Here is a 27,703-nt window from a genome sequence, read left to right as displayed (position 1 = left end):
CCTTTGCCTTCACTGAATGTTTTATACCCTTTAGAGCAAGTGTTCTAGGATCAAAGACAGGTATAGTTTTCAGAAAATAATGATTAAGCCACTGTTTTTTCTTCACTGTTACTACACAGTAGCTTAATCATTATGTAGAAGTCAGTGATCCGAGGATCCCACAGGTGGGTGAACTCTGAATGGGAGTGTTTGGGGGAGGGTGTTGTCCCAGTTGATCTTGGGCTGGTTGGGGTAGGGTAGAAGAACCGCATAGATGCTGCTTAAGAATCTGTCATGTGAGTCACGCTAAACTCGACATTGAGGTTTCCCACTGGAAGTGCTTCCCTTCGCTGGGCATTTCTTCAGGCTGCCCGACTGATGACGTTTTTTGCAGAACAAATGCAGAACAGAAGCATCACATAGCTGTTAGTGGCAGGAATGTTGACCAGGCAGCTACCACCTTCCAGGGTAAGACACCTTTGAAGAAATGAAAAGGTGAAAGAGTGACCTTGCTGGTGGAACAAAGGTTTATGTCTACTCATCCCCTTATCATGACCCTGTCCTGCTCCCCTCCTTCCTCGGTCTGATCCAGGCACCACCACGGCACAGCCTACTGATGCCTTATACCAAAGAGGCATGGGGCTGCTCCTTGAGCACTCCAACAATATCTGCAGGCGGTCAGGCATGGCGTCGCCTTTGGTGATCTTGGTGCCTTCCTTCCATCCATGCTTGATGGCAATATGTAAGATACTGCTTTCAGTATGGGTAGGATGGAGGTGCCACCTCTCATATTCATGGCCTCAGTGGAGCCGTGGTAGATCTTCTCCAGAAGATGTGCAACTTATGAACCAGAGGTGAGTTCTCGACTGCGTACCAGGGTACAGATATTTGGGGGCTTATCATGGAACTCCACGGAATGCTTTTTTTCAGCCAAGACTGCACTCGTACCCACACTTACAATAGGGTTTTGGAGGGAAGGCAACTCCACTTGAGACTGGGACTCAAAAATGGGGTGAGTGTCCTAGAGAGCACCTGAGGTAGTCTTTGGGACAGACTCATGACCGTTCAGTGCCAAAACAAAAAACCAGATGTCTACGACCTCTTTCACTACCACACTTGTACCTTCTTGTCCAGGGTTATCATTGACCATCCAGTATCTGAACGTTAGGGGCACTGAAAGAATGCAGACTTTGATGCTGTGGAGGCCCTGAGAGGGACAATAGGTGGGATGGGGCCAACAGCAGGGAACCTGAAGAAGTGAGGAGGTACCGGAGGCTCTAACATCTATGTGGATAAGCCAGCCAATGACACAGCCTGCCAGTTCCTACATAATCTCATTTTAGGGTGCTTTATGGCCAATCCAGTGAGTTACCACTCCTCTGTCGAGCTTATTACTGGGAATACTTCTGGCATCAGGAATACTATAGCCTGACATTCTGTCCTTTTGCCTCATCCCCCTATCCTTCCAGTTTATATGTCCCCTGCTAATTTTTCAATGACACGTCATTCATTTTCCACTTCTCGACAATCTCCCAAGGCCTTGTCTTCCTTTCCTCACTCTCCAAGGTAGAACTGATGGCTTATCAGGTAACCAACATTTAAAAAACTCCAGAACAGCATAGGAAAGAGAGTCCATGGTACTGTAATAGTGTTATCTGGTGACAAATGGTAGCTGTAGTTGTGGTGAGCACAGCATAGTATCGAGTTATATACCTGAAACTAATGATGTTGCATCAACTATTCAATTAAAAAAAAAAAAAAAAAAAACAGGCTCCCGTACAAGTGGGCCCCATCTAATTCCCTTCAATCCTTCCTGTCTGGCAAAATCTTGTCTCTCTGCCTTTTCTAGAAATGCCTTTCTGTAAGTAACTGATTACTGTTGGATTAAATCTCACATCTCACAATGGAGTCTACTCACAATTGAGTCTACTGAGGCCACAAGAAATGCAGCCCCAGCACTACCTGGAAATCATTCATTGATTCCACAAATACTTATCCCAGGCTTACTAACGTGAACAAAATAAATGGAGTTAGGTCACTATTTCCTTAGTACATTCTCTCCTATTACTCAGATCTATTTTATTTTAAATTTTATTTGAGAGAGAACACAAGCACTAGCAGGGGTAGTGGCAGAGGGAGAGGGAGAAGCAGACTCCCCGCTGAGTAGGGAGCCCCACATGGGGCTCGATCCCAGGACCCTGGGATCATGACCTGATTTTAAGGCAGCCGCTTAACTGACTGAGCCACCCAGGTGCCCCTCAGATCTATTTTAAACTTCCTTCACTTTCCTCAAACTTAGGCCATCTTCACTTGCCCAGCAGATGTGCTGGACCACAGTTCACAGAGGAGCAAGAAAGCCGTGACGTGGGAGCTTTTCACAAAACAAAACAAAACAAGAGAAAAAACAAAAACCTTCCAAAAAGTATTTTCCTATTCCTCTTTTTCCTCTTCCTGTTATATGGAAAGAGGTTTCCTTCCCAATCTCAAAGGAAACATACTTTTTGAAATATCTTCATTGAGAGAGAGCTAAATTCTAGTCTCAATGGACTGATCTACCCTTTCCACGTCTCCTTCTGCCCCTCTTCCTGTCCTTCTGAGGCACCTGCATCTTTTTTTTTAATGCTTTTTACTACAGAAATGTTTATACATGTACAAGAGCAGATCGAACAATATAACTTCCCACATATCCCTCACCCAACTTGCACTATTATTTGGCAGGTGTGATACATACATCCCATCTTTTACGCTATGATTAAAGTGCAAAAGCCCATTTAAACATCTTGCCATCCCTCTCTGAGACATATGCTATGTACCAATGTCAAAGCTCTCACATTTCTTTGATATTTATCACCTGCGGAACATACTTATTCCCAACAGATGTGTGCAGCATTGGTGACGAAAAAGCACTGAGCTTTAGAGGCTTTGGCAATCAGTTCTGCTCTGCCTTAGAGTCAACCCCGAGGAGCCATTTGAGTGAATTCCTCAACTCCACACAAGAAGTAATCTTACAGAGCAAATTCAGGGCACGATTTCACTGTCCCTTAATCACACAGTAACTGTAACTTGCAAAAAACATAGGAGAACACTTTATGTTAATAAAGACTTGACACTGCTCTGTTTTCAAATATTTAGAAGAAAAATTTGTCCTGTCACTTTTCAAATGAACTATTGTGTTTCAAGTTAAACACAGTAGATCAAACACTCCCCTCTTTCCCAAAATGCCATTAAAAGTAAAAGATTAGATGAAAAAAATGCTCAACATCATTAGCCATTAGGGAAATGCCAATCTTAACCAGTATTTGCTAACACTTCACACCCACAAGGATGTCTATAATCAAAAAGAGAATACAAGTGTTGGTGGGAATGTGGAGAAATTAGAACCCCCCCACAATGTTGGTGGGAATAAAAAATGGTGCAGTCTTGGAAAACATTCTGGCAGCTGCTCAAAATGGTAAACATAGAGTTATCATATGACCCAGCAGTTCCACCTCTAGGTATATACTCAAGAGAAATGAAAACATAGGTCTACACAAAAACTTGTAAACAAATGTTCACAGTTATCTTATTCATAAGGTCAAAAGACAGAAACAATGCAAACATCCATCAACTGTGAAATGGGTAAATAAAATATGACATATCCATATGATATAATATTTTTTGGAATAAAGAAGACCAATCCATGCCACAACATGGACGAACCTTGAAAACATTATGTGAAATGAAAGAAGCCAGTCACTAATGACCACATACGATTCCATTCACATGAAGTGTTCTGAATAGGGAAGTCTAGAGACAGAAAGTAGATTCATCTTAGAGCTGGTGGGAGGATGGGATAGGGGAATGATAGCAAAAGGTTGCAGATTTTTTTCTCTCAAGTCATGACAATGTTTTAAAATTGACTGTGGTGATGCATGTGTCTGTGCATATACTGAAAATCAAGGAATTATACATATTAAGTGGGTGAATTCTATGGTATGTGAACTATATTTCAGTAAAGGTGTTGACAAGTAAAAGATTTAAAAATAAGTGCTTAAGGATGACAAGAAGGGGAGCTTATAAGACAAAAGATGTCAACATATTTTTGGAAGATGGAAATCTGGTGGAGGAGTGGAAACTGACTAGCAGAGCAAACAAAATGCTGGCAAATCCATTCACACTGCAAAACCCAGGAGACGAGCAACCTGGTGGTACTAGAGAAAAAGAAATTAGGGGTTCCGTGTTAATTAACAAGTTGAATTTTTGTTCTTTTCTGTTTGTTTTATATTGCACATAATTTCTAAAATCTTTTTTTTTTTTTGAGTGGGGGTGCTCTTTGCCAGTATTTTGTAAAACCTTGTTGAAATGTTAGCATGCTTCAAATGTGCAGAGAGGATCCCAGGTTTCTCACGTGGGACAGAACCTGAGACAACTGTTTTAAAGTTGGCATGGCACACATCTGGGGTCTGAGTATGGTGGAGGTAGCGGCAGCTGGAATCAATGCCAGAAATTTCAAAGGTTGGGTTAAATTCATTTCTGAAATGTATGTATTGGAAAATAAACTTGTGGAAAAGTTGCATACATGGTAAAACCATACCATTTATCCAGATTTACCTAGTAAGATTTTGACCTGTTTATAATCTCTCTCTCCTTTCCTCCTTCCCCTTCTCTTTACATAGGAACACACATACACACATACAAAAATTATGCATACATTCTTGAATATTTGAGAATACATTTCATGAATCATGCACTTTCTCCCTGAATATTTTTCATTGTGTATTTCTTAAGAAAAAGAATATTCTCTTACAGCACAGTTATCTCCTTCAGTAAATTTCACATTGACATGAAACTTTTAACTAATCTCCCATTCACATTCCATTTTTATCAATTTATCAAGTAATGTCGTTTGTGTGTGTGTGTGTGTATAAACCTCCTTTACAGGATTTAGTCTAGGATCACATACTACATCTAGTTGTGTATCTTTAGTTTCCTTTAATCTGGATCAGTTTCCCAACCTCTTTTAGAACAAGGCCATTTTTGAAAAATAAATTTGATGTACCATATTTATAACCCCTTCTCACTTGGAAATTTTTTTGGGTGGAGCTTATCTTGCTCGGACTTTAAAGGATGTTTTTATAATTGTGAGTCCTAGGGGCCTTAGGGACTGTCAAGATCACACTTCCTATTTAAAAACAATTCCAGAGATGCAAAGATATGTGGAGGGATTTTTCTTAACAGACATCCCTCCTTCAGTCAAGGGAGGGTATGTGAAGTGGGGTGGGTTTGAAGTGTACCTTCCTTTTGGGTAGAGACAATGCTGAAGCTGTGGATGCAGGAGAAGAGAGGTAAAGAAAGGAGCTGTCATTATTGGTAAACTCTCCTCATATGGGAGGGAAAGGATTGGGTGTCTAGGGCCAAGACTGATTCATCAGAGAGGGAATATAGGCAAGTCAAGTAAGGAAATGATACAGGGCTTAATTTCAACAGTTTATAATCTAAATAATGAAGCTGTAAGGGTTCCAACAATTAAATGACTAGGTGGCATGTGGAGATGAAATAAATACATATAAACCATCAACAAAAATGACATTATTTTTAAAACTGGTAGCGATGACAATAGGTATTTTGGTGAAAAGTTTGAAGGTATGTGGGAAAAATACTTTTCATGGAAAAAGTAAGCATAGGTGTCATTCAAAAAATGCCAAATGGTATTGCTAAATATACTTACAATTGTGCTCATTAGACATGATGCTAGAGGATCCCACTTCCTAAATCAAGATGAGTTTGGTCCTGTGGGCTGTGATCCAGCACATTTGCTCTGTAAAATAAAGGAATCTTCAAAAATGTTGGGGGGAAGAAGGGGGATTTGACAGAGAGAAGAAAGAGGGAGCAGCAGGGTGGACACTATATGTGTGGAAGAGAACCTGTAGGGCGTGAATAGCCTAAGAGGGATTTGGGGAAATAAAAGAATTACTAAAATTTTTAAATTGTGTGCCACAGGTCCATGGGTGTGTCATGCCCTTGTCTCCCTCTTTGTCATCCTTTCTGTTCCTTGGTACAGATTATTCTGCTTTCTCCTGTTCTTTAGTGAACTTGAGTACTTTTGAGGAGATATGGGGGGGCTGGCGCTGAGTCTATTTCTAATTTCATCCAGGTAAAAATGCATGAGGGAGAGCTGCAGCTGAAGGGAGAGTAGACCTTGGCTATGTAAATCCCTGGGTATAGCAAACTTTCAGAGATGATGTGAGGTCCAAAGTGAGATCACCACGTAGTAAAAAGGGTCTCAGGTATTATCAGCGTAACAGGTGGAACGAGGAAATTTCACTAAGGTAAAGATATGATATGGTGAATAGGTGGAGGAGGAAGGTAGGTTGGAGGCATCTAAAGGGCCATAGAATGATGGACACATCTGCTGCGCTGGTGAGTGGGGGAAGGGTTGCATTGAGTTTCTTTCGCCTGTATTGTCCCCTCCCCCACCCTCAAGAACCTTTGGTGTCTGTACTAAAGCTCTGTGATGTGGGCCTGGAACTCTAGTCTAGAACGTGTATTCTCAATGCCCAGCTGCCTGAGGCAGCAGTACATTTCAAATGATGTGAATCATCTTTGTCTGAGAAGCCTTACTGCACCATGGCTGAACTCCAATTAAACTTGCTAGGTTTTCCCATCCTTGCCTTCCTCTGTGGGGTGGGGCTTCTTCTTCTGGTGCTGTGCTACCTAAAGAGGAAACCTTGTTCACCAGTATTTTTGAAACAGAGAGACGTCAGTCAGGTAAGTAAAGTCCCTCAGAGATATTAAATCTTTCTTTTCAAATAGATGAATTCAAAGCTAACAACTTCCAAATGATGCTTTTACTGAATCTTACAAATTTTACGTTGTATTTTATTTTATTTTATTTTATTTTATTTTATTTTATTTTATTTTATTTTATTTTATTTTTATTTTAAGTAGGCTCTAGGCTCAGTGTGGAGCCCAACACAGGGCTTGAACTCATGACCCTGAGATCAAGACCTGAGCTGAGACCAAGAGCCAGGTGCTTAACTGATTGAGCCACCTAGACACCCCTTAAGTTGTATTTTAATTTTCATTTGGTTTAAAATATTTTTTTTCTCTTGAGTCTTCTTCCTTGACCTGTGTATTAGTAGTGCGTTATTTAATCTAATCTAAACATTTTGGGGTTTCCAGCTATCTTCCGGTAGTTGATTTCTTGTTTAATTCTACTATGGTCTGAAAACATACTTTGTGTGATTTCTATTTTATATTCGTTAAGGTGTGTTTTGTGGTCCCGAATGTGGTCCATCTTAGTGAATGTTCCATGTGAGCTAGAGAAGAATGTGTATTCTGCGGTTCGATGAGGTTTTCTATAAATGTCAATTAGATCAAGTTGATTGATGGTGTTGTTTGGGTCAACTACATCTTTTCTGGTTTTCTACCTGCTGAATCTGCCCATTTCTGATAGAGGGCTGTTGAAATCTCCAACAATAACAGTGGATTCATCCATTTTCTTGCAATTCTATCAGTTTTTGCCTCACATACTTTGACACTATGTTGTTACATGTGTACATGTTAAGGCGTGTTGTGTCTTCTTGCAGAATTGACCTCTCTGTTGTTATGTAATGCTCCTCTTTACCCCTGACAATTTTCCTTGTTGTGAAGTCGGCTTTGTCCAAAATAATACAGTTACTCCTCTTTTCTTTCGGTTAGTGTTAGCATGGTACATTTTTCTCTGTCCCTTTGCTTTTAATCTATCTGTATCTTTATATTTAAAGTGGGTATTTTATAGACAACATATAATTGGGTCTTGTTTTTATCTACTCTGACAGTCTTCTCTTTTAATTGGTGAATTTAGACCACTTCCATTTAGTGGTTTTTAAATATACTTGGATTAATATCTCTACCGGTCCGTACTATTTACTATTCATTATACCTATCCTTCCCCTCTTTTTCTGCTTTTTCTGGTTTTAAACAAGCATTATATATAATTCCATTTTCTCACTTTTGTTAGCATACCAATTATTCCTTGTTTAAAACTATTTTAGTGGTTGTCCTAGAGTTTGTAATATACATTTACACCTAATCTAAGTCCACTTTCATGTAACGCTATACCAATTCATAGTGCAGGAGTGTCCAATTCCTCCAGTCCCTAGTAACATTGATGCCATTCATTTCACTTATCCATATACTAAAATCACCCAACACGTTATTATTATTATTATTAGGTCAATTGAGAATAAGATGAATGAAAGTTTTATTTTATCTTCATTCATTCCTTCTCTTCTTTGTGTAGATCTGAGTTATGTTCCTTCTCCCCAAAATACTTCTTTTACCACTTATTCCAGGGCAGGTCTATTGCTGATGAGTTCCCTGTTTTTATTTCTCTTTCACTTTGGTAGGATAATTTCACGAGGTATAACATTTTGGATTGGTGGTTTTTTTCTTTCAATACTAAACATTTCACTCCAATCTCTTACTTGCATGGTTTATGAGAATAGGTGATAATTCTTATGTTTTTTTCCTCTAGAGGTAGGGTTTTTATTTTCCTCTGGATTCTTTCAAAATTTTTCCTTTTGTTTTCCTACAGTTTGAATATGATATGTCCATGTATGAACTTCCACAATGTATGGTTAATCTGTCATTAATTTTGGAACATCCTTGGCCATTATTACTTAAAACATTTTTTTCTGTTCTTTCTTCTCCTTCTGGTATCCCGATTACCTATATGTTACACATTTTGGAACATAGTTCTTGGATATTCTAGATTTTAGCATTAAAAAAATTCTTTTTCTCTTTCTATTTCAGTTTGGAAAGTTTCTACTGAGTTTTATGAAAACTCACTTATTCTTTCCTAGACCATACGCAACCTACGGATGAGTCAATCAAAGGCATTCTTCATTTCTCATAGTGCTTTTGGTTTCTAATATTTTCTTTTGATTTTTTTCTTAGAATTTCCCTCTCTCTGCTTACATTCCTCATCTATTTTTGTATGTTGCCTACCTTTTCCATTAGAGCCCTTAACATAATAATCATGGTTATTTTTGATACCATGTATGAGAATTCTGAAATCTGTCATATCTGAACGTACACCTGATGCTTGGTTTGTCTCTTCAGATTGCTTTTTCTTGCCTTTTAGCATGCCTTGCAATTTTTCTTTGAAAGCCAAACATGATGTATTGGGTAATTGGAACTGAAGTAAACAGACCTTTAATGTGATGTCTTACGTTAATCTGCTTAGGTGTTGGGCTGTGTTTAATATTTACTGTAGCTATACATGTCAGAGGCTTCAGTTTCCTCTAGTGTCCTTGTTTTTGTCTCCCCTAGTGTCTTTAGGTTTCCCTAAATCTCCCTAAATAGAACACATACCTTGCAGTTCTTTATAGCTATGATCCTGTTACTACACCAGAGCCCAGTCAATACTTTGGTAAGGTGTCAGGGGAGAGGATATGATTAAATACAGTCTTTTAATGGGCTTATGTCCCTGGACTGTGATGTTCACAAGAGTTTCGAAGGTTTTTTTGTTTTGTTCCGTTCCACTCCATGGATGAGACAGGAGGACTTAAGGAGGCTGCTGTAGTTGGGTAATTTGCCTTCTCCCATGTGTCATAAGGCTCTGGTAGGGTTTTCCCCTGCTGAGTAGGCTTCTGTTATGGAGAACACTCTGGGAATATTTTCGAATGGTTACCTTTCTCTCCAACCCTACACTCCCCTGCCAGAAATATGAGCAATTTTGTTTTTTTTTGTTTGTTTTTTTTTGTAGCTCTTTACTGTGAGAATCAGGTGGGGTTCCTGGTAAGAAAAACCATAAATAAGTGGGGGTCCCCCATTAGATTGTGACTCCAGCAGTTTCTCACTCTCATGCTAGCCCATATGCATCCTCCAGCAATTTGTCAAAGTGTCTATTTAAGTGTTCCTACCAGGAGAGCAGTGCAGAGCCTCCGGTGGCTTCTGTTCTAGGTAAACTAATCTAAACTATGGTTTTCTGCATTGACACCCTCTGAAGATTTGGGGTAGTGGGTTTTCACTATGGTTCCAAGAAAAGTCATTGATTTTTAATCTGTTCAGCTTTTTGCTTCTTTCACAGACTGAAGTGATGACTCCCAGGCTTTTTAAATGTTAGATCTGGAACCAGAAGTTGCCCTTCAGAGAATGATTTTTTATTTTCCTGTTCCTCTCCCCACATTTCCAAATGAGTTTGCTAGGGTCAGAGAAACACCTAAAATGAGGAGTCTAAAGAAAGAATAGACATTCACTGCTCTAGGAAGAGAGATCTGGCAGGGGTAAGGGTTAAGGAAAGACTAAGGTTTCTACTTGAAACTCACGGTCTATGTGGGTATGGTGGCTTGTCTTGGGTAAAATCCCAAACACAGGGATTCCATAGTCCTGGATTGGGTCATTTCGAGAGTATGGGATCTGTGTAAGAGAACAAAGTTTTCCAGCACTTGATCATGGGTCAGTCCCATGTCAAGCATCACTCGGACAAGCCTTCCTTTGTGTTGGGCTGCTCAGGAGAACAGTGCTAAGCCTCTGAGAAGAGCCAGGCATTTAAGGTATGTCCTAGCATACAGGGTCCTACCTGAGGGAGCACAGATGTGACTGTCGGGCTTCAGTTTCTATGTCCTCATTGAATAAAGGACTTCTGACTGAGAATATCAAGTGTGGATCTACCAGACAAAATCCTCTTTTGAGTTTTTCAAAGAAGTAAGTATTGAAAACATCTTATCACCTTTAAAAATTGATAAAAGCAAGGAACACAAAGTTCTATTAATTAAAATAAAGTCCTGCTATTCTTGGATAAGGAACGTTTCCATTCTAAGAGAAGAGTGAGAGATACGTCCCAACCCCTCATTCTTTTATTTTTGTTCTAGCGTCAGGGCAGAGCCACGAGGAGGAGGAAAGGTGGGAATCTGAAAGGTAAGGTTCTGCCTATTCCACCTGAGCTCTCCAAGGGTGACCCTTCCTGTCCTTTTCATGATGGCTCAGGTCCATGATCTCTGAGGAGGTCAGCTACTAGATACAGTCCCTCTTAGAAAACAGAGGCCTCAGAGGAGAGGCTTATGGAAAGGCAATCAGAGCACAAAACCCTTCTCAGATTCCCTGCTCTACGTGAGGCAGTGATGGATCTGGGCAATGGGTGTTGCCCAATAGGTGGCTGTGTGAGACGTCAAAATCAGAACTTCTGTCTCCTGACTTTGTGAAAGACCTACGACGTCATGGATACTCAGCTTCCTCTTTGAGGTATCCATTGCCCTGTGTTCTTCATAGGGTGGTTTTCAGTATCACATAGGATAAATAATACATACAAAAGCCCATTGTGAATGAAAAAAATATAAGTCTTACTTTCATTGATCATGTGATCTTATATCCTAATTCTTGGTGTTGTCCCAGTCCAATCTACCAAGGGTATCACTGAAAGGACACTCTACTCAGTCTCTTATAAGATCTCTTGCTTCTATCTTCATCATTCTCCTGGTTTCCCAGGTGGGAGAACTTGCCAGAGTGAAGTAAAGGAGGCAAGAAAGGTGCTTTCTCTTCTGCAAAGGTGACTAAACATTACCTTCTATCTTGGACCCCCCCCCCCCCCCCCTTTAAAGCAGAGTCTATGAATTTCTAAGGGCCTCAGGGAAACCCGGGATTGACATGGGATGGAAATTCAATCAGAGTTAGAATGTGAAAGTCTTGGGGATGTTGGTGGGGGCGGGGGGGGGGCTATCTTTGCCAGATCTGCCAGGGTCACATATATTTGTTCTGGTCCGGGCTGCAGCTTTGTACCTCCTGTCTCCTCAGCCCCCTAGGTCAGCATCATGATACCATCCACTTTCGTCAACTCTTATGTCCAGATCCCTTCTGTGAGGTGTGTAATAGCACAACGGCTGAGGTCAATCGGCTGCTGTTCTCAGAGGCCCTGGAAGATGCTACTCCCTCCGTGATCCCCTTGGTTTCCACAGCTCCTGTGACTGACTCATCCTTCACTTCATTCCCTGACTTCTCAGCAGTCCGTTCAGGAGACCTATTACCAGTGCCTTTGCCTGAGCCTTCCCCACCCCACCCCACTATCTTCTCACCTAACCCAGTGACCTCTTTAGCTGACTTTTTCTTACCCTCACCCCCCGGGCAGTCCCTGCCACTAGAGCCAAATACCTTGGATTCTGAATTCCCAGTGACCCATTCCATACCCCAGCCCCTCGCCTTTCCCCCTCTCCTACTACATGACATTCAGAAAGGGGATCCTGTCGTCCAACTAGAGGCCACTTTACCTCTGAATACCATCTCTGCTCTTGACCCCACCATTTCACAAGATATCACCCTCTTACCAAATCTGTCCCAGGCAAGGAATCCCACTGATTCGTTTGCTTGTCATCATACACCACCAACCTTGTCTGTTTTACCACCGCCAGACTGCACTTTAACTGTGACTCAATCTAAATCAATGTCCATCTCAATGAAGCCTGATCCTGTGAAGTCATCTCCAGATAGCCCTGGTAGGTTGTCCACTTATGTCCCAACAATTAGAGGTAGTGACTGCTCAAGCCTGTCAGTTTCAGAATTCTCCTGTTGTCAGGCTCAGGCCAAGAACGTGTACCTTCCCACATCAGCACACTCCAATTTTCAGCAAGAGCAAGTTTACCTCCATCTACCAGAAACCTATCTCTGGAGAGACTCTGCTACTAAGCACAAGGAGGTCAGTGCAATTTCTTTCCCTGGCCTTCACTTCCAGGCACTCTTGGAGAGAGAAATGAAGAATAGAATGGCTTTCCAGATTTTAAAGAAGAAAGTAAAAGAGGAGGGGCCATTTTCCAAACAAATGTGGTCAGAATACCAATGGACATCTGAAGGGAATTTGCTGTAGCCATTTGATGTACAGGTCACCACAGCCCCCCAAACTGGCTGGAATATTGAAGGCAAACCAGAGCAGCTGCACATTTATCAGCAGCTCCTCCACGTCAAGTCTTTGGGGGAGAACTTGCCTCAGAAATATAGCCAATTCTTCTGGGGTCTTCCTTCTTTGCACAGTGAGTCCTTAGTAGCCACTCTCCTGTTTTCTAGTAGTACTTCCCCACTAGGGTCTCACTTTGTCTTATTCAATGGAATTCATAATACCTCTGCAGTCAAAATGCACAATCTAGTATCTGCACCACTTTCTCGTTCCCATCACCTTCCTCTCCCCAGTGTACATCTCCAACCCTTGCCTCAAACCCTGTTCCAATCCCAGCCCCTACCTTTCACTCAGGTGAACACCCAGGCCCATTTTCAATCCCGCCTCCCAATCATACCATCTTCTTCATCCCAGGTTAGGGACTGTGGAGTGTCTTTCCATAGATCCAAGAATGAGTCAGACTCTCATACCTTGACTGAACATCAACACCTGGAATGCCATCTGTTGCAGAAGCAACAGGAAAGCTTGTGGGGTTTAGTCCCTGTGTTCCAGAAATCTCAAGAAACCATTTGTCCTCGAGCTCCCAACCTTCCATTGGTTAGCCGGTCATCCCATGCCCACGTACCAGTCTCCATCCTTCCTGGCCATTTTCATATCACCTGTGAACCCCAGGACACATGGGAGTTACATAGTCCAAGGGAGGTAATCCCATGCTCCTGCCTCCATGACTGTAGAAACCTAGAGTCCCTAGCACTGATGGAGCCTCAGTGTAAATTAACAGGAATCTCTCAGCGAAAAAGCAGACATGTTCACTCACAATTCTATGAGCTTCAGGGCCATAGTAGCAAGGATCTAGCAAAGACTGAACTGAATCTCTCAGGAAGATTCCGTGAGAGGGTCCCAAGAAAGTCCCAGCTAAGGAAGGATATGAGGAGGAATCTTGGGTATATCCTAGAGAAGAGCCCACAAAGGGTCTCAGAATGCTACCTAGTGAAGGGTCGCAGGGCTGCCTTGGAGACAACAAGTAACTGTGTGTGTCATTCAAGGAATCACTCAGGGAATGAATTATTAAATGTCTCAAGGAAGGAGACAGACCAGAATCAAATCAAAAGCGCTCTTAGATTACATATGAGCAAGAAGTTTTGGCAGATCACAGCGGGTAGGATTCCTATAGGTGTGTGTTATTCATGGCTGGCTGATGACAATACATTGCCTTTCTCTGGGAGTTCCCAGACTACCTCAGAAAACACAAATTCAAAAAAGACTCTGGTGGGTAGGGTTTACTGCCAGGTCACCACTCTAGGACTTTCTTTTCTTGATCCCAATACACGACAGGTACTAGAGGCACATATTATAAGATTTCGCATGAGTCAGAGGTGGGGTCTACCCCTCAGGGTTCTTGAATCCATAAAATTCTATATGTTGAGAGAAGCCAAAACATGGCCTCTTCCCCAAGTTGACTTTCCCTCCTCAGCCATGCATATTTCTGGGGTGGATTCCAAAGCTGAGTTTTTTAAACCCCTTGAGGGAAGCTCCAAAACTTTTTTGGGAAACAGGGTGAGAACAGCAAATTCAGTCCCCACCCTGGATCATCCTCTCCCTACTATGTTATCTGTGGGCAATGCAGGACGGGGGGTCCTGAAGGCATCACACTCTCACACTGACCAGAGTCCTGCCCAGTGCATCCAGATACCTGAGTGTGGCAGCCAGACTTTTCAGCCCCTTACACACAGCATCGGAGCTCAGGTCAGACCCAGTGAGACTGTACCAGAAAACACATGTGGCCCAGAGGTGCCCACAAGGCAAGCTGCGGCTGGACATGAGCCAAGGCATGAGAATGTGGGTTCCAGCAACAGAGTAGAAATGGTACAGGGCAAAGTGATGGTGGAGAAGAATTTAGAAGAATTTGCCATGTCCAACCTGTCCACGGATATATTCGACACCGAGGAGCTCCGTACTCTTCAATCCCAATCTTGTGACACCTTGACAACCAGTGAGTTGGGAAGCTCCAAAATGAGAAGTGTCAGTAGGAGTAAGGTAGAAACTGCCCTGACCACTGAACATCCGTCACCAAAAATACTGGTTCCCCAAGATTCTAAGCTATCAGAGCTGAAAAGACAGCTTCTGCGTGAGTTAAAGTTTAAGTTGGAGAGTGAGGAACATAACCAGGCTCAAAGATGTCCCACTGACATGCCCCTTACTTCAGATAGCTTGACTTCCAAGGCTTCACTGACTCCGTCCCAGAGTGTCTGCAGCGGGGTCTTGGAAGCATCCCAGGTGCTGCATGTCCAATTGGAGGATAGCAGAATTAGCATGGGGCAGCAGCAGGAGTCCTGGGACTCTAAGGTGGCCTTCCGTAAGTGTCAGACTAAGAATTTCCCACAAAGAAAAAGTGAAAGGAAAGTGAGACCTCAGGATGATTCCAAAGCAAGAAAATGTAGAAGTGAGGACTCAGGAGTAGGGACATCTGCAGGCAGAAAGGAGAGCTACCGTGTTGAGGACAGAAAATTAGAGAGTGCTTCCCCATCTCTGTCACAGAATGAACAGTTTCCTCCTGAAAGTTACTTCAGAAAAAAGATGAGGCACTTCCTTCAGTGGATCAAGTCCAAGAAAAAAATCACAGGGCAGCAGGAATGTCCCCAGCAAGAAGGCAAGTTCATGTCAACCTTAGTGCAGCACCAAGACCCAGTTGAAAGTGTGACTAGTTTTGTGAGCGATGGGCCCCCTGAAGCTCACAAGCTCATGACTACCACTGGGAAGGTCCTAGAAGAGAAGCTGGCATGTAGGTACGGATCTGAGGCCTCAGCAGTAAGCCAGCAGCAGGAGGAACTACAGGCCCAGGTAGGGCCTGCCCAGAGATATTCCTCCAACTATTGGGCTCTCTCTGAGCCACAACAAAAGAAACGGGCAAGTATCAAGTCCTGCAGCCATGAAGCCGTCTGTGCTGACCAGAACCGTCTTAGCAGTGTCAGACAGAACAGACACAGGGTCAGAGATCCCCGAAAAGTTGTGACCTTCAAGGGCCAGCTATTAAGCCAGAGTCAACCCCCTTCTTCTCTGCCTTCCGGGGAGCCTGTGTCTCATCCAAGCCCCACCTGTGTGCATCAAGTATGCCAGGTCCTTTCGGCCACCAGGGGTGACCCTGATGAAAGTACTGTGTTTAGTGATTTGACTCTTCTACTCAAGCAGAAAATGCTTCTCCAGCACTTCCACAGAGAAAAATTTCCCTGAAGAAATCATTCCATCCTTGTTAAGAAAGCCTCACAGTTGTCATGACAATATATCCTCTGATGAGGACAACCTTCAGCACAACTAAGAATATCAATCCTCCTCAATAAATGTTTCTTCTAATAGAGAGTGCTGTTCTCTGTGTGCTGCACTGGGACTGGGGCTGGGGCTTGTGCTTAGGGAAAGGAAGAAGTGTGTTCAGCTCTTACTGGTTTCCTCTCTGGCTTCTATAAGTGCACCAGTCCCTTGTAAGAAGCTGGACAGTGGCCTTCTCAGTTTCATCCTGGGGTCCTTTATTTGACCCTGCTCAGATGTCCTGTATTAAAACATTTACTTTTTTTTTCATAAAAAGTACAAAAAGCTTACTCTGAAAACCTTCAGGCCTTTACAAAGTGAGAAAAACCCTTAAAGAGCAGAACTTGGTTCAAACTCTCTCTTCATCTGCGCCCAAACTATCTGTTGGGTGGGATGAGTTACTATGTCACCTAGGCCTCACCTCCTGGAGGCTACTCAGGGCTTATTAGAACCCAATGATACCATTTCAGCATAAGAGTATACGGGATAGTCTTTGAGCAGGAAGACAGTACCTCCAGGGATGTTGCCAGGGACGTTGTCCTCCTCTATGGTGCCTGCCTTCCCAAACATGCAACATTTTACGCCAAGGTTACAGTAATTTAGGACTGCACTAATTATCTATTGCTGTGTAATGGACACTACAAAATGTAGTGGCTTAAAAAATACATACTTATTATCTCACAGTTTTTGTGGGTCAGAAATTCAGGCGAGGCCTACCTGGATTTTCTGCTTCAAGGCTGCAATTAAGCTGTCGGCTGAGGCTACATTCTCATCCGAAGGCTTGACTCGGGAAGGGCCAACTCCTGTACCCATTCACACAGTTGTTGGCAGGATGCAGTTCCTCAAAGCCTGTTGGACTGGGATCCTCAGAACCTTGTTGGCTCTTGGCTAGGGCTGGTTGGTTCCTTGTCACGTGGGCTTCTCCAGCATGGCAGCTTACTTCATCAAAGCAAGGAGAGAGTTTACAAACAAGACAGGAGTTACAATCTTTGGTAAACTAATAACGGAAATGACATCCCATTACCTTTCCTTTATTCTCTTAGTCAGAGGCAAATCACTAAGTCCTGCCTATGCTCAAGGGGAGGGGTAATTACACAAGGGTGTGAACATCAGGAAGTGGGGATCATTGGACTCTTCTTAGAAGTCTTCCTAATGCAAGGGTTTCTTCTTGGACACCCTACTCAATTTGCTGAAGCAAAAGTGGCCAAAGGTGCCAAGTGGATCTTTGTCCTCATTCATATCCAAGTCATCAAGGTCAAAACTGTTTAATGGCTAAACGAAGTGGCGGCTGGTAAGTAAACATCAAAGTGATTGGAGCATCCAAAGAAGGAAGGAAAGGTGGTATAGAGAGGTAAAGGTTGTATGGGTTTTTTCCGAATTGTAAAGTAAAATGAGCCCTCAGGACCACCTGACTACTACTGTAGTCAGCCTTAGAGGGGAGGAAAAAGTAGGTGTCATATGTCTCATCCGGCTCACTATGTCTCATACGGCTCTACCACAGTCTCTCCACTTTGCCCTAGCTCCCAGACCATAGGTCTAAAGAAGTAACCTTCAGCTTTTGTAGACCTAGTCAAGCTTATAGAGGAAGAAACCCTTCAGGTTGCAAGGTTTAATTTCTATTCTTATTAATTAATATATTTAATATAGTACACCCGTCATTTCAAATTTAACTCTCATAGCTTGAACATGAGAGAGAATTGGTCACCCAGTTGACGGAAAAGCCAGTACTAGGGATCTTACAGCATGTAACTCCCATTTTGAGACATTTTTCACGTTACCTATGGCTTGAGCACGTCTAACTAAGGGAGATGTGAAGGCTGAAAGGGTTAATAAGCTGGGGCCACATAACAAGTCATATCTAATGTCTATTGCTTCCATTCAGAGAAATATTGAATGAGGCAATGAGACAGAATTTGGACACTTAGAACACCTAGGAAGTGATCTGTCCAAATGACTTAGTAACACCATCCATGAGTGATCTCATACTACTTTTCTGCTTCTAGGATTGTTTTCCTTTCCTCCAGATTCCTGTTCCTATAGGAAAGCATCACGATCATAAAAAACTAAGAAAGTGTATTAGCTGAAAAATGATTAGAGAGATGAAGATCAATTTCTCTAGAAAAAGATGTGCTTTGTGTCCACAGTCAGGGATCACAGTGTTATGAAATTTTAGGAGAGTGTCATTTACGTGATATAGTGTGGTGCCTGAAGAATTGTCCCTGACACATAATGCAATGGGAATGGGTTACCTGAATTTTTACAACCTCAAGCTTAAACTCTAAACGTAACGTCAGGGTTGACAAAACGCATGTATTGATTGGTACCTTAATGTGGATTGGGCATGGTGACCCCAGTTCCCAGCTTCAGGCATTGAGAATTTCTCTGGTGCCAGGTGGTGCCTAAGGCGATCAGATTCCTTGAGGCAGCCATCAGAAGGACTAACACAGATAACTGTGCCACAGTCGGTGGTTGCAGTGAAAGAGCCCAGGCTATGAGAAAGGGCTCTTCTCTTGAGGCTCTTCCCCTAGAACTTCCAGTGGTCCTGGATCAGAGCCTAAACTGGGCTATTTTCCTGGCGTCACAAGGGCGCATTTGGTCTTCATTAGGAAGGCCACGTGGCAGGTTCAGAGACTTGTAGAGGCTGCCTCCTTATTTCTCCCAGGAGACTCAAGGTCTCTTCCTTCCTTCATTGGTGGGGGTGGGGGAAGCAGGGAAAGAACGGATTCATATATAAGTGTAGCCGTGCTTCCCTGTGGGGAGGAGGTTGGGCTGGCAATGACAAGAGTGGGTAATTTTCCTCTGTAGGGATTCTCTCCCAGCTTAAGGCAGCCTTCATTTGAGGCAGGATATTTTACCAAGCTACTGATTGCTGCTTCTATTCCCTGCCAGAGGGGACTCCAGAAGGAATAAAAATTAACTTCCCCTTTTGTCTTACAGGAAGTTCTGAGCTTCTGGTCTCAGGGGTTATTAATGGTTTTCATGTTTCCTGACCCCCAAAGAGAAGTTGTGAGGCACCTGTTGTACAGTCCTGTCCAGACTCTTACGGGTGAGGAAAATTTTCACCAGGTGTTCTCAGGAGAGAGGAGATAGGCATTGATGTAGGTGCTGGGTTGAAAGGAGAGTTGCCTAAAGGTACCAGTGGCTCCAGTGACTTGATACTAAGGGTGTAAGGTGAGTTCCTGAGTGGATGGGTTCTGTGTGGAAGTCCTCTGGGAGACAGCACAATCTTTCTAAGGGATGAAATGATGTTTGCTGAGATGAATGATCATCAAGCGGCATTACCTTGGGAGGTGCATCAAAATTCTGCATTGCCGCACTGGGCATAGAGGCTATACAACCACTGGCCTATTAATGGGCCAGTGGAGCTTGGGCAATGAACATCCCAATGGCAACCATGATAGACCCAAGAGCAGAGTCTTTTTCTTATATATTTGCCTGATACTTTATATTTGCCTGATGGCAAAAGCCTCTCCCCGCCCCATCCCCATTGCCAGTGATGACTAATATTGGATACCTTCCTTCAACATGGGGGCTCTGATCCAGATTTAATTTAATTTAGAAAAATTAAGTGCTGCTTGTTGTACTTCAGTTTTGTAAAACATGCTTTTATGTATCTTATCCCATTTAATATTTACGATTCTTCAAGGTAGATTTTTTATTTTTTAAAATTCAATTAAAATATAATGTATTATTGGTTTCAAACGTAGAGTTCAGTGATTCATCAGTCTTATATAATACCCAGTGCTCATTACATCCCATGCCCTCCTTAATGCCCATCACCTAGTTACCTCATCCTCCCACCTCTCTCCCCTCCAGTCACCTTCAGTTTCTTTCCTATGATTAAGAGTCTCTTATGGTTTGTCTCCCTCTCTGATTTTGTCTTGTTTTATTTTTTTCCTCCTTTCCCATATATCCTGTTTCGTTTCTTAAATTCCACATATGAGTGAAATCATATGAGAATTGTTTTTCTCTGACTGACTTATTTCACTTAGCATAATAACCTCTAGTTCGATCCACGTCATTGCAAATGGCAAGATTTCATTTTTTTGATAGCTGAGTAATGTTTCATCTATCTATCTATCTATCTATCTATCTATCTATCTATCTATCTATCTATCTATCTCACATCTTCTTTATCCATTCATCTGTCGATGGACATCTGGGCTCTTTCCATAGTTTGGCTATTGTGGACATTGCTGCTGTAAACATTGGGGTGCCAGTGCCCTTTGGATCACTACATTTGTATCTTTGGGGTAATACCCTGTAGCGCAATTGCTGGGTTGAAGGGTATTTCTATTTTCAACTTTTCTAGGAATGTCCCTACTGTTTTCCAGAGTGGCTGTACCTGCTTGCATTCCCATCAACAGTGTAAGGGGGTTCCGTTTTCTCCAGTTCGTCACCAACATATGTTGTTCCCCATCTTGTTAATTTTAGCCCTTCTACCTGGTGTGAGGTGGTATCTCATTGAGGTTTTGATTTGGATTTCCCTGATGCCGAGTGATGTTGAGCATTTTTTCATGTGTCTGTTGGCCATTTGGATGTCTTCTTTGGACAAATGTCTGTTCATGTCTTCTGCCCATTTCTTGATTGGATTATTTGTTCTTTGGGTGTTGAGTTTGATAAGTTCTTTATAGATTCTGGGTACTAGCCCTCCCTCTATCTGTCAGTTGCAAATATCTTCTCTCATTTTGTCAGTTGTCTTTTGTTTTTTGTCAACGGTTTCCTTTGCTGTGCAAATGCTTTTTATCTTGATGAAGTCCTAATAGTTCAGTTCATTTTTGCCTTTGTTTCCCTAGCCTTTGGAGACGTGTCTAGCAAGAAGTTGCCATGGCCAAGGTCACAGAGGTTGCTGGCTGTGTTCTCCTCTTAGGGTTTTGAAGGATTCCTGTCTCACATTTACGTCTTTCATCCATTTGGAGTCTATTTTTGCGTATGGTGTAAGGAAACGGTCCAGTTCCATTCTTTTGCATGTGGCTGTCCAATTTTTCCAACACCATTTGTTGAAGAGACTGTCGTTTTTCCATTGGATATTCTTTCCTGCTTTATCAAAGATTAGTTGACCATAGAGTTGAGGGTCCATTTTTGGGTTCTCTATTCTGTTCCATTGATCTATGTGTCTGTTTTTGTGCCAGGACTATACTGTCTTGATGATAATAGCTTTGTAATAGAGCTTGAAGTCTGGAATTGTGATTCCACCAGTTTTGGTTTTCTTTTTTAACATTCTTTTGGCTATTCGGGGTCTTTTCTGGTTCCACACAAATTTTAGGATTATTTGTTCCAGCTCTGGGAAAAAAGTTGATGGTGTTTTGATCGGGATTGCCTTGAATGTATAGATTGCTCTAGGTAGCATAGACATGTTAACAGTATTTGTTCTTCCAAACCTTGAGCATGGAATGTTTTTCCATTTCTTTGTGTCCTCCTCATTTCTTTCATGAGCGTTCTATAGTTTTCTGAGTACAGATCCTTTGCCTCTTTGGTTAGGTTTATTCCTAGGTATCTTATGGTTTTGGGTGCAATTGTAAATGGGATTGATTCCTTACTTTATCTTTCTTCTGCCTCATTGTTAGTGTGTAGAAATGCCACTGATTTCTGTGAATTGATTTTATATCCTGCCACTGTGCTGAATTCCTGTATGAGGTCTAGCAATTTTGGGGTGGAGTTTTTGGGTTTTCCATATACAGTATCATGTCATCTTCAAAGTGTGAGAGTTTGACTTGTGCTTTGCAGATTCGGATGTCTTATTTCTTTTTGTTGTCTGATTGCTGAAACTAGGACTTCTAGTACTATGTTGAACAGCAGTGGTGATAGTGGACATCCCTGCTGTGTTCCTGACCTTAGGAGAAAAGTTCTCAGGTTTTCTCCATTGAGAATTATATTCACTGTGGGCTTTTCGTATATGTCTTTTACGATATTGAGGTGTGTTCCCTCTATCCCTATACTGTGAAGAGTTTTAATCAAAAAAGGAAGCTGTAGTTGTCAAATGCTTATTTCTCCATTTATTGAGAGGATCATATGCTTCTTGTCCTTTCTTTTACTTATGTAGCGTATCACATTGATTGGTGTGTGGATGTTGAACTACCCTTGCAGCCCAGGAATAAATCCCACTTGGTCAGGGTGAAAATAATCCTTTTAATGTTCTGTTGGATACTATTGTCTAGTAGTTTGGTGAGAATTTTTCCATCCATGCTCATCAGGGATTTGGTCTGTAGTTCTCCTTTTTGGTGGGTTCTTTGCCCGGTTTGGGGATCAAGGTAATGCTGGCCTCATAGAAAGAGTCTGAAGTTTTCCTTGCATTTTTATTTTTTGAAACAGCTTCAGAAGAATAGGTATTAATTCTTTGTTTGGTAGACTTCCCCTGGGAAGCCTCTGGCCCTGGGCTCTTGTTTCTTCGTGGATTTTTTATTACTGCCTCAATTTCCTTGCTGGTTAGGGATGCGCTCAGGTTTTCTATTTCTTTCTGGTTCAGTTTGGTAGTTTATATGTCTCTATGAATGCATCCACTTCTTCCAGCCTGCCTAATCTGTTGGCATATATTTGCTCATAATTTGTTCTTAAAATTGTTTGTATTTCTTTGGTGTTGGTTGTGATCACTCCTCTTTCATTCATGGTTTTATTTATTTGGGTCCTTTCTCTTTTCTTTTTGATATGTCTGGCTGGGGGGTTATCAATCTTATTCTTTCAAAGGACCAGCTCCTAATTTGGTTGATCTGTTCTACTGTTCTTTTGGTTTCTATTTCATTGGTTTCCACTCTAATCTTTATTATTTCCCTTCTCCTGCTGGGTTTAGGCCTTTTTTGCTTTTCTTTTTCCAGCTCCATTAGGTGGAGCTGGAGTTTAGCTTGAGATTTTGAGGCCTTTCTTGTTTCTTGAGAAAGGCTTATATTGCTACATATTTCCCTCTTAGGACTGCTTTTGCTGCATCCCAAAGGTTTTGAACAGTTGTGTTTTCAGTTTCATTTGTTTCCATGAATTTTTTTTAGTTCTTCTTTAATTTCATGGTTGACCCATTCATTCTTTAGTAGGATGCTCTTTAGCCTCCGTGTATTTGAGTTATTTCCAAATTTCCTCTTGTGATTGAATTGAATTCCAGTTTCAAAGCATTGTGGTCCAAAAATATGGAGGGAATGACCCCAATCTTTTGGTACCATTTGAGACCTGATTTTGTGGACTGGTATGTGATTTATTTTGGAGAATGTCCCATGTACACCCAAGAGGAATGTATATTCTGTTGCTTTAGGGTGTTTTAACAAAAAAACTAAAGAAGAAGGAGGAGGAGGAGGAGGAAAAGAGAAAAAGAGAATACGATCAGTCAGGTGAAGGGAACAGAGCCATACACTGGATTCTGCATTTATTTTGGTCTGTTAGAAGAAACTGTATCCCAAAATGAAAAGGAAAGAAAAACTTATGTATTTACAAAAACAAAATTAAATATAGTAAAAGGATAGACTATAACTGTAAAAATGAAAATTAGAAAAAGATTTTAAAAAAGGGCTGAGAAGAGAGAAACTGGTTGAAAAAGGAAAGAGAAAAAAATCAAAATTGAAAGACTAAAGAATCGTGGGGAAAGAAAACATGAATTCTTTGTGCTGTATTTCCCTAGGTCTGGAGTTTTGCCATTCTCAAAGACTGGTAAACTTGGTCTTGGCTGGATATTCTTGCTGATCTCCTGGGGGAGGGTCCTATTGCATGGATTCTCAAGTGTCTTTGCCCCAGGTGGAATTGCACCGCCCTTGCAGGGGGACAGGCTAAGTAATCTGCTGGATTGCCCTATGTGTCTTTTGTTCCCTAAAGGCTTTCCTCACAGCTTTAGAGATGACACTGAAAAGGGCGGCCTCCCAGTCTCTGGCCCGCAGCCGAGAGCTCGAGGCCCCATTCCTCAGTGTGGCCTCAGGGAAAAGCAGTCAATCGCCCTTGTCTCCCTGGTCTCTGTCTGCTCTCTGTGCTCAACCAGCCTGTGCCTGACCATTTCTATCTCAGGCATGGAACCCTGTTTCAAGTCTCCAAACCCTGCTGACTCCTGCGGTGCACACCCACACAGCTCCTCCTGGGGGTGGCGGGGGTCGGGGGGGTGTCTTGCCGGTTCTGATGCTTGCTGGGCCCCTGCTCAGGGAGCGGACACCCGACCGGGCCAGGGTTTGTGGTTTATGGCAACTCCAAGCTGTGAGCCCACTCCTGGGCTTGCTGATTTACAGTGGGCTTCCCAGGTCTGATGCCCAGGAATCCTGCCACACTCAGGCACCCCCATTTTTTCTGTGACCCTGGGGATCCTGAGAACACACTATCCCACCTAGGATTCCACCCCACTTCACCACCTGAGCACCTTTCAGGTGGGGACGTCCCTCACCAGAGCCAACTTCTAAAAGTTCTGATTTTGTGCTCTGCTGTTCTATACGGTAGCCCGCTGACGGAGGCTCCCGCCCCCCACGGTTTATCTTCCCATATATCGCCTCGGATTCACTTCTCCGAACCTCCTACCTGGTAGAAAGTGGTCACTTTTCTATTTGTAGAGTTGCAGCTATTCTTTTCTTAGATCTCCTCTTGATTTCGCAGGTGTTCAGAATGATTTAGCTGAATTCCGGGGAACAGATGAAACTAAGGTCTCTTACTCTTCCGCCATCTTGGACTCCAATCTCAGTAGATTTCTTAATCCCCTCTTATAGAAGGGTAACCTGAAGGACAGAGAAGGTAATGTGTATTTTGTGGGCTAGCATGGAAGAGGGAGCCAGGGATGGAGAGCCCCCTTATAATGTGAGGAATTATTGGGATGTAAATGACAGCAAATACAATTTAACTGACTTAAAAAAGAGAATCTTTTGCCTTAGGTACGTGAAAAAGTCTGTGAATAAGGCTGGCCTAAGGCAGGAGGGAGCTGGAGCTCAGTTGATGCCTTCAAGATTCACTTTCTATCCATTTCTTGGCTCTATATTCTGGACTGACTTTCTGCCTGACAATTTTGTAGCTTTAAGTGTACCTTTCAAGCTTTAAGTGTAGCTAAAAATGGGTTGTGTCTCTCAGTAGTCCCTGCAAAAATCCCATTGTGCCTTATTGGCTCCAGTTGGGTCACATGCCCATCCCTGACCAATCACTGCTGTCAAAAGCATAAAGTCATCTTTTGGCCAAGCCTGAGTTATAGATGGATTCTTAGAATAGGGGTGTCAGGGAAAGACAACTCCACCTGCACATAGACTGAGACTGAGAATGGGGTTAGTTCCCTGGAGGTCAATAAAGGGGCTGTTTCCAGAAGGTGAGTGAATGGTAGGTATCAAAACAAAAACTGATGTCTACTCCAGCCCTCTTTCTCACTGCCCTATTTCTGCTTTCTTGTCCAGAGTTATGCCACGACTAAAGCTTGGAGTTGCAGTAAATGCTGATTCTGTGGAGACTTAGGGATAGGAAAGAGGTGGGATGGGGCCCAGGAGAGGAACTTGAAGTAGGAGGCATCAGAGTCCCCAACATCCATGTGGATAGACCATCCAATAATCTGTCTCCTTACCATTTATCCCTTCTCATCCTTGAGCCCTTTACCTCCATTCCAGTTTAGTTATGGCCATATCCTAGAACTTATCACCAGGAACCCTTCTGCCATCTGAAAAGACAGCCTGACATTCCACTTGATTTTTTTTTTAAGATTTTGTTTATTTATTTGACAGAGAGAGAGAGAAAGAGAAAGCACACAAGCAGGGGTTGCTGCAGGCAGAGGGAGAGGTAGAAGTGGGCTCCCCGACATTCCACTCGATTTTATCCTTTCAGCTTATGCCCTCAATATGCCAATTCTTCAACCTGTTCAGGAACTACAAGATACTTTATACATCTCCCTGTCCATCTGACAATGTTTTGTCTTCGTTCCCTCCCTCTCCAAGGAAAACTTCATGGTTCATCCCTTAATTCCAAACCTAAATAGCTCTACGTTCAACAGCCTCTCATTCGCCTTTCATCTGCCATGCGTGGCAAAAGTCAGTTGTGTCTTTTTTAGACCCGACTTCTAATAAGGGGCTGATTCCTCTAGGATAAAATCAACATAAGTAAGTATGTTGCTGCCACCATAAATGTTCTATAATAATGGTCAGCTTCAACACTGCCTGAAAACAATCCATTAGTTTGTTGTGTTGGTTACTGTGTACTGGCATTCTTCGAAGCATTAGGGGCACACCGTGGAGGAAACAAAGCTCCCTGTCTTGGTGGAGCTCATGACTGTTCCTTAGTCAATTCTCTTGCCCAAGTGCTCAAAAGGATTTCACTTTCCTACAATTTCTCCACACTCCTCACTCGTTGAGCATGTGTGCTGGACCATGACAGGGGAATGAGAAGTCACCAGAACCTTACATCGAAAAAAAATTTTGAAAGAGTAACAAAACCAAAACGTGAACACCCATTCCTTCTTTCCTCTTTCCTATCTCTTACACTGGAAGGTTTTCCTCGGGGATCTGTCCTTGCTTTCCAATTTACAACATTTTTTTTTTTGCACTGTTGGAATATTTGGCTTAATCATCCGCTTTTCTAGAAGACCGACACCATATTTACCTCAATAGAGTTTGGCACGTCCAGCAGAGTTCAGAAATCTTTGGACAGACGAGCGATCGCAGGAATTTAAAAGCTGAGGTTCCGACCAGCACGCTCTGGGGGCGGAGCCACTCCCAGGGCAAGCCACACCTAGGGGTAGGGCTAGGTCCAGCGGAAGCCGCACCCGGGGGCGGGCCACGTCCAGGGCGAGCCACATCCTGGGGCGGGATTACGGCCGGGAAACGCCAAACCCGGGGGCGGGACTACGTCCAGGGCGACCACCCGGGGGCGGGCTACGTCTGGGGCGAGCTTCACCTTGGGCGGGGCCGCGCCCAGGGTAAAGCACACCCAGAGGCGGGCGGTGTCCAGGGCGAGCCACACCCAGTTGCCCGGGCTGAGAGGCTGTGGCGTCTGGCTTCCTGATGGCGGCGGTGCTGGACTGTCAGAGGGTTAAACCTCTCACCTCAGGCTTCTGGAGCCTGTCTCCATCACTTCTGGAAGCTGAGAGGTTTGATTTGCCTCAGATCAGAATTTGACGAAGGCTTCTGGATCCCAGTGACCTTCCCTCCTGCCCTGCCAGAAGGACTCTTCCCACCGTCTGCCTTTTCCATCCTGGCTGCTGGGCCTCGAGGCCTCTCAACGCCTAACAGCCTCAGAGAACGTGCTGAGGCTTGGGGGTGGGGCCCGCCTGGGCCACGCGAGCCCGTTTTGCGGAGGTCACCGGATGGAACTTGTGGAGGTGAGCCTCGTAATAAATATAGCTGCGATATTGACCGCTGGTAAGACTTCGCCTTGCACCGGCTGCCTGGTCTTGTACAAGAACCCTGTCTCAGATCGCATCTATTATGTGCAGAGATAATAATATCTAACAGGCGTGGCCCTGAGACCTGGAATGAAGAAGTGAAGAGTTTTGAGTAGCGTTAAGGGTTGATACCACTGAAGGGTTTGGGGGCGCTTGTGGTGACCTCGTGGGCCTTCCAGCTCCTGGAGAGCCCAGGGCCGTGGGAGTGCCTGCCAGTGCACTCAGGACAGTGAGACGTCAAAATGCGAGTTCATACAATAAATTAAGAGTCA

The 27,703-nt window shown here is 43.1% G+C and overlaps 1 long non-coding RNA gene and 1 pseudogene across 1 annotated transcript; one reads left to right on the top strand and one right to left on the bottom strand.

The window, feature by feature from the left end:
* Window positions 1–9: 9 nt before the first annotated feature.
* On the bottom strand, window positions 10–27,472 carry LOC113934030. Its single transcript, XR_003523575.2, has 5 exons — window positions 26,651–27,472; window positions 24,605–24,798; window positions 16,847–17,068; window positions 5,687–5,776; window positions 10–456 (listed from the first exon to the last, which is right to left on the bottom strand). It is a non-coding gene; the product is annotated as an uncharacterized LOC113934030 (long non-coding RNA).
* On the top strand, window positions 6,487–16,141 carry LOC113934029 (annotated as a pseudogene).
* Window positions 27,473–27,703: the final 231 nt, after the last annotated feature.

Source organism: Zalophus californianus, chromosome 13 (assembly GCF_009762305.2).
Source record: "Zalophus californianus isolate mZalCal1 chromosome 13, mZalCal1.pri.v2, whole genome shotgun sequence".
In the NCBI taxonomy this organism is placed as follows: Eukaryota; Metazoa; Chordata; class Mammalia; order Carnivora; family Otariidae; genus Zalophus; species Zalophus californianus.
This window is presented reverse-complemented; position numbering and strand designations above follow the sequence as displayed.